The sequence below is a fragment of the Schistocerca serialis genome, unplaced genomic scaffold, assembly GCF_023864345.2.
Source record: "Schistocerca serialis cubense isolate TAMUIC-IGC-003099 unplaced genomic scaffold, iqSchSeri2.2 HiC_scaffold_936, whole genome shotgun sequence".
Classification (NCBI taxonomy): domain Eukaryota; kingdom Metazoa; phylum Arthropoda; class Insecta; order Orthoptera; family Acrididae; genus Schistocerca; species Schistocerca serialis.
The window spans coordinates 57,339-78,362 of record NW_026048558.1 but is presented as its reverse complement, the minus strand read 5'-3'; positions in this window follow the sequence as shown (position 1 = coordinate 78,362).

The window sequence follows — 21,024 nt, the reverse complement described above, 5'->3', positions numbered from 1 at the left end:
GGTAGGGGGCTATTCACCTGTCACGAAACACGCCTGGAATTCCAGAATGAGCTGCACGGGTCCAACGCTTTCTCCAGCACTCTGCGTATTGTTGACCAGTAAACCTCCACCCACGCGTCTTCTAAACAGTCCAACTCCCTTGCGTAAAACGGTTTCAAACGTCTGATTACTTTAAAAGTCAGCTAATGTATTAAAACACTTGACGTTAACCCTTGTAAGTAGGCTGTTTAGGTTTTTATGTTGGTAACGCCATGTAGGGCTCTATATGAAAATCACTCACTGTGCTGTGTGGAGTCTGTGGCTGGTTTGCATTGTTGTAATTTGCTAATGTAGTGTTGGGCAGTTGGCGTAGCGTTTCGCACAGTGTTGCCAATTTAGCGACTTTGTCGCTAGAAATGGCGACTTTTGCCTTCGTCTTAGCGACAAAAAAAAATACTTTTTAGCGACAAAAATTATTTAGGGACTTATCTGGCGACTTTTGGAGTACTGACGACTCAAAACTATTTTGGCCCAGTATTTTCATTAACAAAACTAAGATTTTAACTATAGAAATTGTCTGAGTCAAGTTTGTCTGAAGAAAATAAAGTTTATTTGAAGAAGAGATGCATTCAGTTTAGCCTGAAACTCATCAAAGAAATTCAATAAAGACTGCCAAGTAAAGTTACGACCCTGAAAAAAAGTCAATGCTGAGTGTTGAAGAAACACTAAAAGTGAATAAAAATAATGCTGTAGCGGATGTAGCCAAGGAACTGGGTTTTAGTGGCGATTTCATAGACTGTATGTTGCAAGAATGGCATAATATCAACTTCATTAGGTGGAATAACACTACTAACACTGTTTTATTTTGGAGTGAGGTTTTGCAGTATGAAAATACCGCAGGGGAGAATCCTTTTGCTTTGATTTCACAGATAGCAATGACTGTTCTATGCCTACCGCATTCAAATGCAGAAGTGGAAAGAATATTCAGTTCTATGAACATTATACAAACTAAACAACGTAACAGATTATCGTTAAAGACAATTAATGCTTTGATCATACTGAGAGACCAGCTGAAGAAACAAAATAAAGATTGTGCATCTTTTGACATACCGTCAGACGTACTGGAGCTTTTTGGAACGAACAAAAGTTACTCTTGTGCGACAAAACCACTCGATCCGCAACGTCATCTTTTGAGCGACGTTCAACCCTCTACATCAACTACAGTTCTGTCAGAGCATGAAACAGAAGAGTTATTCGATCTTCTGAGTGACAACGATGAATAGCTGACATACCGGTATGTATATATCTTGTAACTTAATTTGTTTTCTTGCTTTCTTTTGTTACAAATATAGTTGTATATTTCTAGTATATTTGACTACTGTGATTGAAACAACAATTTATGTGTTGCATCAATTATGATAACTAGTTTAATTAAACGTTAGCGTATTTTATATATATGTTGTTGCAAGCGATGCGTCATTTAATTAAGACAATATAGCAATTACGTATGAGAGCTTTTATTAATATTTTATTCCCCCCTCCCCCCCCCCCCCTCCCCCACTGGCTTATTGCACCATTCACAGCACGAAATTTTCAGTACACCCCTAGTGAAATCAGTTTTAGCGACTTTCTAGCGACTTTTGATATTGAATCTAGCGACTCGGGTTTTTTAGAGTTGGCAACACTGAGCGCGTAGCGTTGCGCAGTTGGAGGTGAGCCGCCAGCAAGGGTGGATGTGGGGAGAGAGATGGCGGAGTTTTGAGAGCGGATGATATGGACAGAGACAGTAAATTTATAAGACTGGATGTCATGAACTGATACATATATTATGACCTTTGAACATCATTAAGGTAAATACATTGTTTGTTCTCTATCAAAATCTTTCATTTGCTTACTATGCCTATCAGTAGTTAGTGCCTTCAGCTTTTGTTTAGCTCGCAGTATTGGCGCTCGCTGTATTGCAGTAGTTCGAGTAACGAAAATTTTTGTGAGATAAGTGATTCGTGAAAGATATAGGTTATTGTTAGTCAGGGCCATTCTTTTGTAGGGATTATTAAAAGTCAGATTCCGTTGCGCTAAAAATATTGTGTGTCAGTTTAGTGATGGTCAGAATAAATAAAGAGAGAAATGTCAGAGCAGGTTCACTTCTGCTCAGCTGTCTGAAAATCAGATAATGTAGAGGTTTTCCGGCACAGTAATTCATTAATTTTTCTGAGGGGACATTACACCCTTTGAGCCCCTACGGTTTCTGCCTGAAACCACCATCTTATTAATTTTTTTCCGAAGTATCAGTGGCATGAAACCACCAATAGTGTTCCAAGAAACAGACATCTAGTGGTACACTGAGGTTCAAAAGTGGTTCAAATGGCTCTGAGCACTATGGGACTTAACATCGAGGTCATCAGTCCCCTAGAACTTAGAACTATTTAAACCTAACTAACCTAAGGACATCACACACATCCAGCGCCCGATGCAGGATTCGAACCTGCGACCGTAGCAGCAGCGCGTTTCGCAACTGAAGCGCCTAGAACCGCTCGGCCACAGCGGCCGGCTACACTGAGGTACTTCAACGAAAGTAGTGCATTCTAGCAGTCAATAGTGACCTGATATTTTGTTAGTGGCCGTTCTGATGTGATCACTGACAGTCAAAAACAAGTAGGCTACATCTAAAGTTGTTGCAACTTAGATTTGAATTTGTAACACTGCTGTTATGAGAAACCAATGGTGCAGTATGTATTTTTCATATAAAGTTCTTAAATTTTGAGCCCATTTCTTTGTTGTTAGTGACGACGATAGTTTGTTTTAGGCATTATGAATTCATGAGAGCACGAAATATGGAATTGTATCTAGCAGAAATGCGAATTTGCTTTCAAATATGTCACATGAACTGATGGGTGGTTGAAAGCTGTGTCCTAATGGTTCCAAAGTCAAACCATCTCCTTAAAACAACTGAATGTTTACTATTTGCCATTTTCTTGTTGTATTCGTTGCTTACTACGATACTTTGTGAAAAATACCAAAATTATATTCCGAAGAGGAACTACCTCCTTTAAAGAATTGAACTGTTACATTTTGCCAATTTCTTCTTGTATTTGTCACTGACTACGATAATAAGGGTTAACTTGCGAAAATTTCTAAAATTATATTCCGAAGCGAACCCACCTCCTTCAAACAACTGAATTTTACTTTTCGCCAGTTTCTTCTTGTATTCGTTGCTCACTACGATAATAAGGGTTAATTTGTGAAAAATCCTAAGATTGTATTCCAAAGAGAAATCACCTCCTTAATGCGACTGAATGTTTACTATTTGACAAGTTCTTCTTGTATTTGTTGCTTACTACGATAATAACGGTTGATTTGTGAAAAATTCTAAAATTATGTTCCAAAGAGAAACTACCTCCTTAAAACAAATGAACTGTTACTTTTTGCCAATTTCTTCTTGTATTCGTAGCTTACTACGATAATAACGATTGATTTGTGAAAAATTCTAAAATTACATTCCAAAGACAAACCACCTTCTTAAAATAATTTATAGTTTACTTACATTTTGCCATTTTCTTCTTGTATTCGTTGCTCACTACGATAATAAGGGTTAATTTGTGAAAAATCCTAAGATTATATTCTATAGAGATATCATCTCGTTAAAACAACTGAATGTTTACTATTTGCCAATTTCTTCTTGTATTCGTTGCTCACTACGATACTAAGGGTTAATTTATGAAAAATTATAAAATTATATTCCAAAGAGAAACCATCTCCTTATAACAACTGAATGTTTACTATTTTCCAATTTCTTCTTGTATTCGTTACTCACTACGATAATAAGGGTTAATTTGTGAAAAATCCTAAGATTATAGTCCAAAGAAAAATCACCTCCTTAAAACAACTGAATGTTTATTTTTCGCCAATTCCTTTTTGTATTCTTTGCTCACTATGATAATAAGGGTTAATTTGTGAAAAATCCTGAGATTGTATTCCAAAGAGAGACTATCTCCTTAAAAGAACTGAATGTTTGCTTTTTGTCAATTTCTTCCTGTCTTCGTTGCTTACTACGACTATAAGTGTTAATATGTTAAAAACTCTAAAATTATGTTCCAAAGGGAAACTACTTCCTTAAAAGAACTGGATGTTTACTTTTTTCCAGTTTCTTCTTTTAGTCGTTGGTTAGTACCACAACAGCGTTAATTATGAAAAAAATTTAACGTTTTTTCATGTTGGTGGCACTCAAACGGTTAAGCATACAACAGAGAGTAAGGTTTAGAAAAGGTCTGAAATGTTTTCTCCAAGACGCTTAATGTTCTCATTGTGAAACTTTGGATCAATGTAGGCTGGCTTCTTCACAGCCCGCATTTAAGCAAAAGTTAGTCATTCACGCGACTCAGCGTTTATGAAGTCACATGTCCTGAAAAGTGTGTTGCACAGTGATATAATTTTGCGAGTACATTCAGTTATATGTATGGATACTGCCTGTAAACAGAGTAGCAGAGAAGTGATACATTAAAAAGTCATCCTTAATACTGAAGTATTACTGTATGAAAAATGAAAATCGAAACTATAGTAAGCAATGAACTGTTGTCCTATCATCATTTTTTTTGTGTGTGTGGGGGGGGGGGGGGGGGGGGAGTCAGCGACCAAATACAAGGGGAAGTCAAAAAGTAAAGGGACTTTTGAAGAAAACAATATTTATTGTAACGATAGGAAACTGAAACATACATAATTTTTCTACGTAACCTCCCTGCACTTCTGTGCAGGATATAAAATGTAGACTGGCGATGGCAAGGAAAGCGTTTTTGAAGAAGAGAAATTTGTTAACATCGAATATTGATTTAAGTGTAAGGAAGTATTTTCTGAAAGTATTTATACGGAGTGTAGCGAGACAAGAAGAGAATAGAAGCTTTTGAAATGTGTTGCTGAATGCTGAAGATTAGGTGGGTAGATACGTAACTTATCAGCAGGTACTGAATAGAATTTGCAGAAGAGGTATTTGTGGCGCAACTTGACTAGAAAAAGGTATCGGTTGGTACGATACTTTCTAAGGCATCAAGGGATCACCAATTTAGCCGGCCGGAGTGGCCGAGCGGTTCTAGGTGCTACAGTCTGGAGCCGCGCGACCGCTACGGTCATAGGTTCAAATCCTGCCTCGGGCACGGATGTGTGTGATGTCCTTAGGTTAGTTAGGTTGAAGTAGTTCTAAGTTCTAGGGGACTGATGACCTCAGAAGTTAAGTCCCATAGTGCTCAGAGCCCATTTGATCACCAATTTAGCAGCGGAGGGAAGGTTAGGGTGTAAAACACGTTGAGGGAGTCCAAAAAATGAATACAGTAAGCAGATTCAGAAGGATGTAGGTTGCAGTAGGTACTGGGAGATGAAGAAGCTTGCAAGGATAGAGTAGCATGGAGAGCTGCATCAAACCAGTCTCAGGACTGAAGACAACAACAACAACAATATGCGGAAGTCGCAAGTTTTCTCTCTACTTCCGAGCTACGTTGTAATTTCCATATATCGAAGCGATATGGACTTGCATTTTTAAACGGACACCTTCAGAGAAGTCGACAAAAAGAGAGAATCGCCGACGCAGCCACACCGGCGTTGTTGCACATTGTTGGGGAGGCGAGGTAAATATCAAGCCGCACACCAAAACTCAAAGGAATTAATCTTCAAACAATGTTCCAGAACTGCCAGATCGTATCCTAACCCGCAAGCATCCATATCTGCGTGCGTTTGTGGACTGAACAATTTCTGGTGCGGCTAAACGTGCTTTAGCATAGCTACGGCAGCTCTGAACAATTCGCATTATCTCTCTCCCTAACCACTACACGACTCTGACTTGTCGTGGTCTTACCTTGAGTGTTGTTGTGGTCTTCAATCCTGAGACTGGTATGACGCAGCTCTCCATGCTACTCTATCCTGTGCAAGCCTATTCATCTCCCAGTACCTACTGCAACCTACATCCTTCTGTATCTGCTTACTGTATTCATCTCTTGGTCTCCCTCTACGATTTTTACCCTCCACGCTGCCCTCCAATGCTAAATTTGTGATCCCTTGATGCCTCAAAAGATGTCCTACCAACCGATCCCTTCTTCTAGTCACGTTGTGCCACAAACTCCTCTTCTCCCCAATTCTATTCAATACCTCGTCATTAGTTATATGATCTACCCATCTAATCTTCAGCATTCTTCTGTAGCACCACATTTCGAAAGCTTCTATTCTCTTCTTGCCTAAACTGTTTAGCTTCCATGTTTCACTTCCATACATGACTCCACTCCATACAAATACTTTCACGAAAGGCTACCTGACACTTAAATCTATACTCGATGTTAACAAATTTCTCTTCTTTAGAGATGCTTTCCATTGGCAGTCTACATTTTATATCTTCTCTACTTCGACCATCATCAGTTATTTTGCTGCCAAAATAGCAAAACTTATCTCCTACTTTAAGTGTCTCATTTCCTAACCTAATTCCCTCAGCGTCACTTGACATAATTCGACTGCATGCCATTGTCCTCGCTTTACCCTTGTCGATGTTTTTCTTCCATGTCCTTTGCTGTCTCTGATAAAATTATAGTGTCGTCGCCACATCTCAAAGCTCCATGGATTTTAATTCCCACTCCTAATTTTTCTTTTGTCTCCGTTATTGCTTGCTCAATATACAGATTGAATAACATAGGGGATAGGCTACAACCCTGTCTCACTGCCTTCCCAATCACTGCTTCCCTTTCCTGCCCTCGACTCTTATAACTGCCATCTGGTTTCTGTACAAATTGCAAATATCCATTCGCTTACCTGTACTTTATCCCTGCCAGCTTCAGAATTTGAAAGAGAGTATTCCAGTCAACAGTGTCAAAAGCTTTCTCTAGGTCTGCAAGGGCTATAAGCGTAGGTTTGGCTTTCGTCGCTGGCCGGAGTGGCCGAGCGATTCTAGGCGCTGCAGTCTGGAGCTGCGTGACAGCTACGGTCGCAGGTTCGAAACCCGCCTCGGGCATGGATGTGTGTGATCTCCTTAGGTTAGTTAGGTTTTAAGTAGTTCTAAATTCTAGGGGACTGATGACCTCAGAAGTTAAGTTCCATAGTTCTCACAGCCATTTGAACCATTTTTTGGCTTTCGTTGACATATCTTCTATGAGAAGTCGTGGGGTCAGAACTGACTGGCGTGTTTCGATTTCTCCAGAGTACAAACCGATCTTCCCCGAGGTCGGCCTCTACCACTTTTTCCATTCTCGTGTAAAGAAATCGTGTTAGTGTTTTTCAACCGTGACTTATTAAATTTTCACGCCTCTCAGAATATTATAACTTTTAATTTGACACAATATTGGGAGAGTCCAATTACATACGTCTTTATCGCACCAACTCAAAACACCGACAGGCGCCGATATCAACTGGAAAAAACAATTGAGGTACGCAAAAAAATTGATAGTATAGCTTTCAGTTTCCTGTCAGATTACTCAGATATAATCATACTTCCCTACGATATCTTTGCCGCACGGGGACGGCGTGAGGAACAGTCATTACAAATATTTATTTATATATGTAGGCCATTTAAAGAACCAACACAGCCTGCTTCAGTGAGTATCAATTGTCGCATTTTACACAGATTGTCACGACATTGGTAGTCTCGTGATCGTTTGTTTACATTGTTCCACCTTAAATCTGCGGCATCAGAACTGTCTTAAGTCTGCTACACATTCACTCATCCCCTCTGATAGGCATACTTTTTATGTTACAAATAAGTAGAAAGTTTTGATCAGCAAACTTAATAAAGTTAACTTAATTACAAACGTAGCGTTTTATTTCTCGCAGTTAAACCAAACGGCCGACCGCTAAAGTTTCGATAGGTGAGAAAAGCATCAAGCGTCACATTTAAATCGCATCATGTCGTTTTGGAGATCGGCAACAGAGTTCCGGCTTGCAGCCGATAAGATCTCATTCACATAACGTGGTAAAACGGAAAAGTTTCCTTCGTGTCCTAAATACGGTGGCGTGGTCAGGAATTGTATTTTTGGAACCCTTCCGTAGGTCGTCTTAAAAATCTCGTACCGCACAATATACCAAAAATGAGAACATAGTACAGCTCTTGAAGAAGACAAGTACGCGGAATAGTTTGCGGCTCTGGGCGCCTTGAGAGAAATGCGCGATGCCGCGGTTGCACCTAAAATTTGCACCACAAATATTGCGGAAATAGAAGCTGCTATTGATGTGCGGTTTTCACGGAGAGGTTTGGTAGTCAGGGGCTCGTGTTTTTTAGCCAATAAACATCTACAAAGAGTATTTTTTGTGCAATATATATATATATAACAAAAAGTTAAATATACAATAATATATATATATATATATATATATATATATATATATATATATATATAACAAAAAGTTAAATATATATAACAAAAAAGTTAAATATTGCTAGTGAAAGAATAATTTTTTTTCTTCAAAACGGTAAGATGTATTACGTTCATTAAACTTGTAAATTGAGGCATATATGTTATATACTTGAAGCAAAAATTTCATTGTTTTACCACTTATAGTTCTTTTGAAAAGTGTACCTATTCAAAGGGTAAGACAGCATTGGCAGGATATATATATATATATATATATATATATATATATATATATATATATATATATATATTAAGGGGAGATGGAAGGCAACTTTTATCCCTATCCTGCCAATGCTGTCTTACCCTCTGAATAGGTACACTTTTCAAAAGGACTAGAAGTGGTAAAACAATAAAATTTTTGCTGCATATATATAGCATATATGCCTCAATTTACAAGTATAATGAACATAATACCTCTCACGGTTTTGAAGAAAAAAAAAATTATTCTTTCACTAGCAAAATTTAACTTTTTTTGTTCAGTAATTATTGTAAAGCAGTTTCTGATTGTTTTGTGGTTCTCAATTTACTTGTAATAACTTATTGCCATCTGCAGTACAAATTCACCAAATTTCATGTTTCTAACCCCATTACTTTATCAAATAATGGTACCTGAAAGTAAAAAAAATGTAGTTTTGATAAAAATCCGTTTAAACTTTAATATTGCAATTCCAGTATAGTTATTGATGAGAATTACTTACCACTAATATCTTCCTGCACCGTACTGAGCGTCATCTGAATAATACTGATCTTCTTTTCTTCTCTTGGTCGCTCTTCGGTCTGACTTCTTTCGTGCATTTTAAATTAGCAATACCTGCTTTGCGGATTCTCTCAGGAGTGCTAGATCTGCAAGGTTCGCAGGAGAGCTTCTGTAAAGTTTGGAAGGTAGGAGACGAGGTACTGGCAGAAGTAAAGCTGTGAGTACCGGGCGTGAGTCGTGCTTCGGTAGCTAAGCTGGTAGAGCACTTGCCCGCGAAAGGCAAAGGTTCCGAGTTCGAGTCTCGGTCGGGCACACAGTTTCAATCTGCCAGGAAGTTTCATATCAGCGCACACTCCGCTGCAGAGTGAAAATCTCATTCTCTCTCTTTATCTATTTGCACCAAGGATTTTGCAGTATTTCTACAAGATTTTATGCCCAACAATGCCAAAACATCCAGTTTTCTAATTACACCATCACTGAAGCATAAAATAGCATCATAAACACCAAATTTGAGGCTTGTTCCAAGTGACGGAATTCACACATTCATTTAAATTTTGGGTTTTCCCATGAAGACATTTCTTCAACGCCGGCCGCGGTGGCCGAGCGATTCTAGGCGCTGCAGTCTGGAGCTGCGTGACAGCTACGGTCGCAGGTTCGAAACCCGCCTCGGGCATGGATGTGTGTGATCTCCTTAGGTTAGTTAGGTTTTAAGTAGCTCTAAGTTCTAGGGGACTGATGACCTCAGATGTTAAGTCCCATAGTGCTCAGAACCATTTGACCCAATTCTTCAACAAGGTATCTTTACAAAGGTCCCTAAATATGGGTTCAATTTCATTCATTACTGATGCAGGTAAAGAATGGCCTTGGCATTTACATGCCAGAGCGTCAGGAAAACCATGATATTTCACAAAAATATTGTCGTATTTATATAAAAGAAAAACTGTTTCACGCAGAAAAGACCAGGCATTTCAAATATGCTAAAATCTAAAAAATCTAATTTTTGAAGCCCGCTTGCCTTCCGTCTCCCGTTAAATGGAACAATGTGTATTGTCATTAATAGACTAAAAGTAGGGTAAATTATGTCAGTGCGCCGGCCGGAGTGGCCGTGCGGTTCTAGGCGCTTCACTCTGGAGTTGCGCGACAGCTACGGTCGCAGGTTCGAATCCTGCCTCGGGCATGGATGTGTGTGATGTCCTTAGGTTAGTTAGGTTTAATTAGTTCTAAGTTCTAGGCGACTGATGACCTCAGAAGTTAAGTCGCATAGTGCTCAGAGCCATTTGAACCATTTTTTATGTCAGTGCTGTTTGTTGCAAGATTCTAGTGCGAGTCGTCCACGGGATTCCGTATTTTGAAAAGTTGCCACACCGACCCTTGTTTGTGCCATTCAACCTGCGTAGTTGATGAGTACGGTCTTGTTACGTTCGCTTTCAATGTGCTTGTGTCTTCCTTGAGTGCAGTGCGGCTTACTAGCCAGTTAGTGTGTGTCCGTCCAAGTGAGAGGACGATGGGTTCTAGCAAAGCAGAAAAAGCCGACACGCTCATGGTGTATGGAGAGGGTAGGAAGAATGCACTTCGCTCTTGTATGGTGTATGCGGCAAGACATCCCAATAGACGTCAACCATCTCGTCAATTATACGTTTGTTCGCGTGGCCATCTTCCCCAGCAGCTGTTAAAATCAGTCGATCAGTTGTTACAGATCTCGGTAATTATTTGTAAACCAGTTACGTGAAAGTGGTATTGTAACACCTAGACAACGTAACAGAAGGAAACAAGTGACGACAGAACAGTGGGAAATTAATGTTGTTGTTGCTGTTGCAGTTGGCCATGAGTCAGACAAGTGTCTTACGCATTCTCTTTTGACATAGGTTCCATCCCTGTTCACATCTCTTTCCGCCAAGAGCTGCATGGAAAGGGTTGTGAGAACTGCGTTAACTTCCGTACATGGACATTACGACATTACAGTCAATGTATTACGACGACGTATCATGTATTGGTATTGGCTCTGAGCACTATGCGACTTAACTTCTGAGGTCATCAGTCCCCTAGAACTTAGAACTGCTTAAACCTAACTAACCTAAGGACATCACACACATCCGTGCCCGAGGCAGGATTCGAACGTGCGACCGTAGCAGTCACGCGGTTACAGACTGAAGCGCCTAGAACCGCACGGCCACACCGGCCGGCACGTATCATGTACTCGTGTGTTGACTGAAATACACTCACTGAAATTCTGAAGATAGTGGGAGTAAAAATACAGGGAGCGAATGGTTCTATGCAACTTATACAGAAACCAGATGGTAATTATAAGCAGTGGTTGTTGTTATTCGATCTGTACATTGAGCAAACAGTAAAGGATACCAAATTTTCAATATGAATTAATGTTCGTGGACTGTGTTGACCACAAAATATTACTGCAGAAGTTGGACCATTATGGAGTAACGCCGGCCGCGGTGGTCTCGCGGTTCTAGGCGCTCAGTCCGGAACCGCGCGACTGCTACGGTCGCAGGTTCGAATCCTGCCTCGGGCATGGTTGTGTGTGATGTCATCAGGTTATTTAGGTTTAAGTAGTTCTAAGTTCTAGGGGACTGATGACCTCAGAAGTTAAGTCCCATAGTGCTCAGAGCCATTTGAACCATTTGAACCATGGAGTAACGGGAGTAGCTTACAATTGGCTCGCCTCTTACTTTAAGAACAGAAAGCAGAAGGTAATTCTCCACAATATTGAGAGTGGTAGTGATGTTCACCTCCCCCCATGAACCATGGACCTTGCCGTTGGTGGGGAGGCTTGCGTGCCTCAGCGATACAGATGGCCGTACCGTAGGTGCAACCACAACGGAGGGGTATCTGTTGAGAGGCCAGACAAACGTGTGGTTCCTGAAGAGGGGCAGCAGCCTTTTCAGTAGTTGCAGGGGCAACAGTCTGGATGATTGACTGATCTGGCCTTGTAACACTAACCAAAACGGCCTTGCTGTGCTGGTACTGCGAACGGCTGAAAGCAAGGGGAAACTACAGCCGTAATTTTTCCCGAGGGCATGCAGCTTTACTGTACGATTAAATGATGATGGCGTCCTCTTGGGTAAAATATTCCGGAGGTAAAATAGTCCCCCATTCGTATCTCCGGTCGGGGACTACTGAGGAGGACGTCGTTATCAGGAAAAAGAAAACTGGCGTTCTGCGGATCGCAGCGTGGAATGTCAGGTCCCTTAATCGGGCAGGTAGGTTAGAAAATTTAAAAAGGGAAATGGATAGGTTAAAGTTAGATATAGTGGGAATTAGTGAAGTTCGGTGGCAGGAGGAACAAGACTTCTGGTCGGGTGACTACAGGGTTATAAACACAAAATGAAATAGGGGTAATGCAGGAGTAGGTTTAATAATGAATAGGAAAATAGGAATGCGGGTAAGCTACTACAAACAGCATAGTGAACGCATTATTGTGTCCAAGATAGACACGAAGCCCACACCTACTACAGTAGTACAAGTTTATATGCCAACTAGCTCTGCAGATGACGAAGAAATTGAAGAAATGTATGATGAAATAAAAGAAATTATTCAGATAGTGAAGGGTGACAAAAATTTAATAGTCATGAGTGACTGGAATTCGGTAGTACGAAAAGGGAGAGAAGGAAACGTAGAAGGTGAATATTGATTGGGGGTAAGAAATGAAAGAGGAAGCTGTATGGTAGAATTTTGCACAGAGCATAACTTAATCATAGCTAACACTTGGTTTAAGAATCATAAAAGAAGGTTGTATACATGGAAGAACCCTGGAGATACTAAAAGGTATCAGATAGATTATATAATGGTAAGACAGAGATTTAGGAACCAGGTTTTAATTGTAAGACATTTCCAGGGGCAGATGTGGACTCTGACCACAATCTATTGGTTATGACCTGCACATGAAAACTGAAGAAACTCCAAAAAGGTGGGAACTTAAGGAGATGGGACCTGGATAAACCGAAAGAACCAGAGGTTGTACAGAGTTTCAGGGAGAGCATAAGGGAACAATTGACAGGAATGGGGGAAAGAAATACAGTAGAAGAAGAATGGGTAGCTTTGAGGGATGAAGTAGTGAAGGCAGCAGAGGATCAAGTAGGTAAAAAGACGAGGGCTAGTAGAAATCCTTGGGTAACAGAAGAAATATTGAATTTCATTGATGAAAGGAGAAAATATAAAAATGCAGTAAATGAAGCAGGCAAAAAGGAATACAAACGTCTCAAAAATGAGATCGACAGGAAGTGCAAAATGGCTAAGCAGGGATGGCTAGAGGACAAATGTAAGGATTTAGAGGCTTATCTCACTAGGGGTAAGATAGATACTGACTACAGGAAAATTAAAGAGACCTTTGGAGATTAGAGAACCACTTGTATGAACATCAAGAGCTCAGATGGATACCCAGTTCTAAGCAAAGAAGGGAGAGCAGAAAGGTGGAAGGAGTATATAAAGGGTCTGTACAACGGCGATGTACTTGAGGACAATATTATGGAAATGGAAGAGAATGTAGATGAAAATGAAATGGGAGATACGATACTGCGTGAAGAGTTTGACAAAGCACCGAAAGACCTGAGCCGAAACAAGGCCCCTGGAGTAGACAACATTCCATTGGAACTACTGACGGCCTTGGGAGAGCCAGTCCTTACAAAACTCTACCGTCTGGTGAGCAAGATGTATGAAACAGGCGAAATACGCTCAGACTTCAAGAAGAATATAATAATTCCAATCCCAAAGAAAGCAGATGTTGACAGATGTGAAAATTACTGAACTATCAGTTTAATAAGCCACAGCTGCAAAATACTAACATGAATTTTTTACAGACGAATGGAAAAACTGGTAGAAGCCGACCTCAGGGAAGATCAGTTTGGATTCCGTGGAAATACTGGAACACGTGAGGCAATACTGATCTTACGACTTATCTCAGAAGAAAGATTAAGTAAAGGGAAACCTACGTTTCTAGCATTTGTAGACTTAGAGAAAGCTTTTGACAATGTTGACTGGAATACTCTCTTTCAAATTCTAAAGGTGGCAGTGGTAAAATACAGGGCTATTTACAATTTGTACAGAAACCAGATGGGAGTTATAATAGTCGAGGGACATGAAAGCGAAGCAGTTGTTGGGAAGGGAGTAAGACAGGGTTGTAGCCTCTCCCCAATGTTATTCAATCTGTATATTGAGCAAGCAGTAAAGGAAATAAAAGAAAAATTCGGAGTAGGTATTAAAATCCATGGTGAATAAATAAAAACTTTGAGGTTCGCCGATGACATTGTAATTCTGTCATAGACAGTAAAGGACTTGGAAGAGCAGTTGAATGGAATGGATAGCGTCTTGAAAGGACGATATAAGATGAACATCAACAAAAGCAAAACGAGGATAATGGAATGTAGTCGAATTAAATCGGGTGCTGCTGAGGGAATTAGGTTAGGAAATGAGACACTTAAAGCAGTAAAGGAGTTTTGCTATTTGGGGAGCAAAATAACTGATTATGGTCGAAGTAGAGAGGATATAACATGTAGACTGGCAAGGAAAGCGTTTCTCAAGAAGAGAAATTTGTTAACATCGAGTATAGATTTAAGTGTGAGGAAGTCATTTCTGAAAGTATTTGTATGGAGTGTAGCGATGTATGGAAGTGAAACATGGACGATAAATAGTTTGGACAAGAAGAGAATAGAAGCTTTCGAAATGTGGTGCTACAGAAGAATGCTGAAGATTAGATGGGTAGATCACATAACTAATGAGGAGGTATTGAATACGATTGGTGAGAAGAGGAGTTTGTGGCACAACTTGACCAGAAGAAGGGATCGGTTGGCAGGACATGTTCTGATGCATCAAGGGATCACCAATTTAGTATTGTAGGGCAGTGTGGAGGGTAAAAATCGTAGAGGGAGACCAAGAGATGAATACACTAAGCAGATTCAGAAGGATGTAGGTTGCAGTAGGTACTGGGAGATGAAGAAGGTTGCACAGGATAGAGTAGCATGGAGAGCTGCATCAAACCAGTCTCATGACTGCAGACCACAACAAACAACAACAACAGTGATGTTCAGTCCCAATGGGGCACTGTTAAGTGGGGCGTTCCCCAAGGGTCGGTGCTGGGGCCACTGCTGTTTCTTATTTATATAAATGATATGCCTTCTAGTATTACAGGTGATTCAAAAATATTTCTGTTTGCTGATGACACCAGCTTGGTAGTGAAGGATCTTGTGTGTAATATTGAAACATTATCAAATAATGTAGTTCATGAAATAAGTTGGTGGCTTGTGGAAAATAATTTGATGGTAAATCACAGTAAGACTCAGTTTTTACAGTTTCTAACTCACAATTCAACAAGAACCGATATTTTGATCAGACAGAATGGGCATGTTACAAGCGAGACGGAACAGTTCAAGTTCCTAGGCGTACGGATAGATAGTAAGCTGTTGTGGAAAGCCCATGTTCAGGATCTTGTTCAGAAACTAAATGCTGCTTTATTTACCATTAGAACAGTATCTGAAATAAGTGACAGTTCCACATGAAAAGTAGTGTACTTCGCATATTTTCATACGCTTATGTCATATGGTATTATTTTTTGGGGTAATTCCTCTGATTCAAAAAGGGTATTTTCGGCTCGAAAACGGGCTGTTCGAGCTATATGTGGTGTAAGTCAAAGAACCTCTTGTCGACCCCTGTTCAATAGTCTGGGAATTCTGACATTGCCCTCAAAGTATATATTTTTTTAAATGTCGTTTGTTGCTAGCAATATTAGCTTATTCCCAAGAGTTAGGAGTTTTCACTCATTTAAACTAGGCAGAAATCAAATCTGCATGTCGAATGCACTTCCTTGACTCTTTTGCAGAAAGGAGTGCAGTATTCTGCTGCATCCATTTTCAATAAGCTACCACAAGAACTCAAAAATCTTAGCAGTAGTTCAAACACTTTCAAGTCTAAACTGAAGAGTTTCCTCATAGCTCACTTCTTCTATTCTGTCGAGGAGCTCCTGAAAGAGCTGAAAAATTAAGCTAATTCCAGTGTTACGTTGTTGATTTTCTTTATTTAAACTTACGAATTGTCGCCTGAATATGTTTCTTGTATTTCATTTTATCTGTTTCTACTATCGTGTTATAATTTCATGTATGGACTCGTTCCATGACTTCTCCTTAATTTGGTCCCACGGAACAATAAATAAATAAATAAAATAAATTTAAAAAAAGCTTTGTCGTTTGGCGATGACACTGTAATTCTGTTGGAGATAGCGAAGGACTCGGAAGTGCGCCTGAACGGAATGGACAGTGTCTTGAAAGGCGGGTATTAGAGGGACATTAACAAAATAAAAACAAGCATAATGAAATGTAGTGGAATCACACCAGGCAATATGCTGAGGGAATTAGGCTGGGAAATGAGGTACTAAAAGTAGTACGTAAGTTTTGCTATTTAGGCAGGAAATCAACTGATGATGGACGAAGTAGAGAGGATATAAAATGTAGACTGGCAATGGCGAGAAAAGCATCTGTGAAGAAGAGAACTTGTTAACATCGAGTATAGATAAAAGTGTCAGGAAGTCGTTTCTGAAAGTATTTGTATGGAGTGTAGCCATGTATGGAAGTGAAACATGGACGATAACTAGTTTGGACAAGAAGAGAATAGAAGCTTTCGAAATGTGGTGCTACAGAAGAATGCTGAAGATAAGGTGGGTAGATCACGTAACTAATGAGGAGGTATTGAATAGGATTGGGGAGAAGAGAAGTTTGTGGCACAACTTGACTAGAAGAAGGGATCGGTTGGTAGGACAAATTCTGAGGACTCAACGGATCACCAATTGAGTACTGGAGAGACGTGTGGAAGGTAAAAATCGTAGAGGGAGACCAAGAGATGAATATACTAAGCAGATTCAGAAGGATGTGGGTGGCAATATTTACTCGGAGATGAAGAAGAGGTTTGTAGAGGATAGAGTAGCATGGAGAGCTTGCATCAAACAAGCTTTTCGAAGACCATTACTACAAAGACATGTGAGTTATTGCAGTTGTTAAGTCCTCATTTAAGCGAGATTTGTAATCAGCATCAAGGTTCCACGTGTGACATGACGTAATGTAATGTCTCTTCGGGGTCAGAGGTGAATGCGGGGGAAGGACATTGGGACAGCGGGAAATCGCCAGAGATCTTCTGGAAGGATCTGTACTCCGCCAAGGTCGGAAGAGTTCGTGCCAATCGCCCAGCATTATCCACAGCACATATGACCTTCGTTGCATACGCAACGTCTATACACGAAGTACACTGAAGAGCCAAAGAAACTGGTACACCTGTGTGATATCGTTTAGGGCCCCAGAAGTGCCGCAGCACGACGTGGCACGGACTCGACTAATGTCTGAAGTAGTGCTGGAGGGAGCTGACACCGTGAACCCTGCAGGGAGTACGAGGGGGTGGAGATCTGTTCTGAACAGCAAGTTGCATGGCGTCCCAGAAATGCCCAATTATGGTTTTATCTGGGGACAAGGCACAAATGCAAGGAAGAAGAAATGTGCCAGCAAATTTAATACCTATGTTCACAGAGGAGAAACAAGGAAGACACCACACACAGAAAAAGTGTCAACACAAGCAATGATAACGAACATCAGAAATATCGATAGTTACTATTAATCGACAGGTGAGGTAGCACTAATTCTGTCCCTCTGTTTTTTGACGAGAGACAGGGCCGGATTCCAAGCAGCATTTAAACAAAATCCACCATCTCTGTCAATAAGGTTGCTTGATAGTCTGATTTCAACAGCTTCCTCAATAACACTACCCCAATAGCTGGACGTGCAAGCCAGAATCTCCGTGTTGTATTCCATAGGATGACCGGTGTCGAGGCAATGTTCTGCAATAGTGGATTTGCTCGGCTGTTGTAAGCGTGTGTGACGCTTATGTTCAAATACACCGGTCTTCCACACTCCTGATTGTCTGACCAATATATGACATAGTGAAATGTGTTTTTCGACCACGTTCTAAGATTAAGGCCCTGTTGGCGTCCGTAAAAGATGATCTCGGTTTGCGTAAGGCTAGGGTCTATCGTATTCCTTACAGTTGTGGCATGTCATATATATTGGTCAGACAACGGCAACATAATATTTTGCATAAACATTTGGACATGAGAAAGCTGTTCGCAAGATGGGTTCCGCGATTGCTCACGCTTGACCAAAAACGGAATCGTGTGACATGTCGGAAGGACAGTTTGCAGCTGTTCAGGAAGAATCCGCAGGACTTTAAGCGTCGTTTCCTCACTGTGTATGAAACATGAACACATTACTGTACTCCTGAGACCAAACAACAATCTAAACAATGGGTTACCAAGGGAGAATCTGCACCGGAAAAGGCGAAGACCATTCATTCGGCCGGCTTATGGCGACTGTCTTTTAGGTTTCGCAAGGGATAATTCTTATCGACTACCTGGAAAAGGGCAAAACTATTACAGGTGCATATTATTCACCGTTATTGGACCGTTTGAAAACCGAGCTGCGAGAAAAACGTCGGCGATTGGACCGCAAGAAAAGTCCTTTTCCATCACGACAATGCGCGAGCACACAGCTCAGCAGTTGTAGTCACAAAATAAATGGAAATAGGATTCGAACCCGTTCCCCCCCCCCCCCCCCCCCCTATTCTCCAGACTTGGGTCCCTCCCACTACTGCTTGTTCCCCGATTTGAAGAAATGGCTGGTGGGACAAAAATTTTGTTCAAACGAGGAGGTAATTCCTATTTTGCAGACTTGGACAATTCTTATTGTTCGGAAGGGATCAATAAATTAGAACAGCATTGGACGAAGTGTATAATTCTAAAAGGAGACTATGTCGAAAAATAAAAACGGTTTACTCCAAAGACGTAAGTAGTTTTTATTTTTGCATGGACTTTTCAAACGTCCCTAGTATTTCAGTATGTGGGTCTGAGGATGGCCAAAAACTGTCTGATACCCGTTACCATCAAACTAAATGTTTTTGCAGTCGAGATTGTTCAAAAATGTTTGTGAATTCCTAAGGGACCAGACTGCTGAGGTCATCGGTCCCTAGCCTTCCACACTACTTAAACTAAGTTAAGGCTAAGGACACCACGCACACCGACGCCCGAGGGAGGACTCGAATCTCCGGCTGGAGGGGCCTCGCAATCCGTGACATGGCGTCTCAAACCGCGCGGCCATTCCGCGCTGCATCGACACTGTTAGCGTCAATTTTTTAAAGTAGTATTTGTCGCTCCTCTGATCTCCATCAGAAATGTTTTCAAAAGTTACTGTCCTGATTTACAACTTACGAGATTTCCGCAAATGGCTCCAGGTGAATGTCGGGCTGGTTCCTTAGGAAAGAACGCGGCCGATTTGCTTCCCCAAACATTTTTAGTCAGAGCTTGTGCTCTGCCATTAACGAGCACGCTGTCGACGGGACGTCGGTCCCTAATGGTGCTTCCTTTTCGTAGTGGATGACACGTAAAAGAATACGAAATAAATAAAAACCAGGAGCTGTCACGCAGATAGCGTTTCTCGTCCAAGAAGACGCGTGCGTGTTCCACATCGAGACGCCGCCATAATGAAGCAGGCACTGCTGATAGATTCCCAACTGCTGCAATTGGTCCGCTTTTAGGAATAGCCCCGCACATTCTCTGTGTTATGAAGAATGTGTTACCATTACACCGACGTCCCTTTCGGAGGCCTCAATCTTTTCTGAGATTATTTAGTTTGTAGCCTCTGATCAAGAAGTTTCCCATAAATTTTATATCGTGCTTTTAGTAAACTTATTCATCTACAATACCCTGCTTCTTTCCTATTGCCTTTCTAAAATATGGAAATTACTTAAGCTGTGTTCCATTCTTCAGGCACAGAACACTTGTTCCAGCACGTACTAAAAAAACCACGAGGAACAAAATTATTGAAAAGCTTCGGAAATTTGGCTTAGAAACGCGTTTAGCAAAAATGGCTCTGAGCACTATGGGACTCAACTGCTGTGGTCATTAGTCCCCTAGAACTTAAAACTACTCAAACCTAACTAACCTAAGGACATCACACACATCCATGCCCGAGGCAGGATTCGAACCAGCGACCGTAGCAGTCGCACGGTTCTTGACTGCGCGCCTAGAACCGCGAGACGACCGCGGCCGGCGCGTTTAGCATTTACTGAATTTGAGGAAGTCTTTGATAAGGTAAAAATTTTATTTTGTGGAAAATATGGGGAAAAAATGTTTTCCTAACATGTTATTGATACCATTAAGTGCTATACTGAAGCGCCAAAGAAACTGCTACAAGCATGCGTATTCAAATACAGAGAGATGTAAACAGGCAGAATACTGCGCTGCGGTCGGCAACACCTGTATAAGACAACAAGTGTCTGGCGCAATTGTTAGATCGGTTACTGCTGCTACAGTGGCAGGTTATCAGGGTTTAAGTCAATCTGAAGGTGGTGTTAAAGCAGGTGTGCGAGCGATGGGACACGGCATCTCCGAGGTAGCGATGTAGTGGGGATTTTCCCGTAGGACAATTTCATGAGTGTACCGTGCATATCAGGAATCGGGTTAAAGATCAAACATCCGACATCGCTGCGGCAGGAAAAAGATACTGCAAAAATGGGACCAACGACGACTGGGGAGAATCGTTCAACGTGACAGAAGTGCAACCCTTCCGCAAACTGCTGCTGATTTCCATGCTGGGCCATCAGCAAGTGTGAGCGTGCGAACCATTCGACGAAACATCATCGATATGAGCTTTCAGAGCTCAAGGCCGTCTCGACACGAAGCTTTACGCCTCGCCTGGGCCCGCCAACGCCGACATTGGACTGTTGATGACTGGAAACATGTTGCCTGGTCGGGCGAGTCTCGTTCCAAATTGTATCGAGCTGATGGACGTGTACGGCTATGGAGACAACCTCATGGATTCTTGGACCCTGAATGTCAGCAGGGGACTGTTCAGGGTGCAGTTGGAGTGATATTGGACCCCTGACACGTCTAGATACGACTCTGACAGGTGACACGTACGTTAGCGTCCTGTCTGA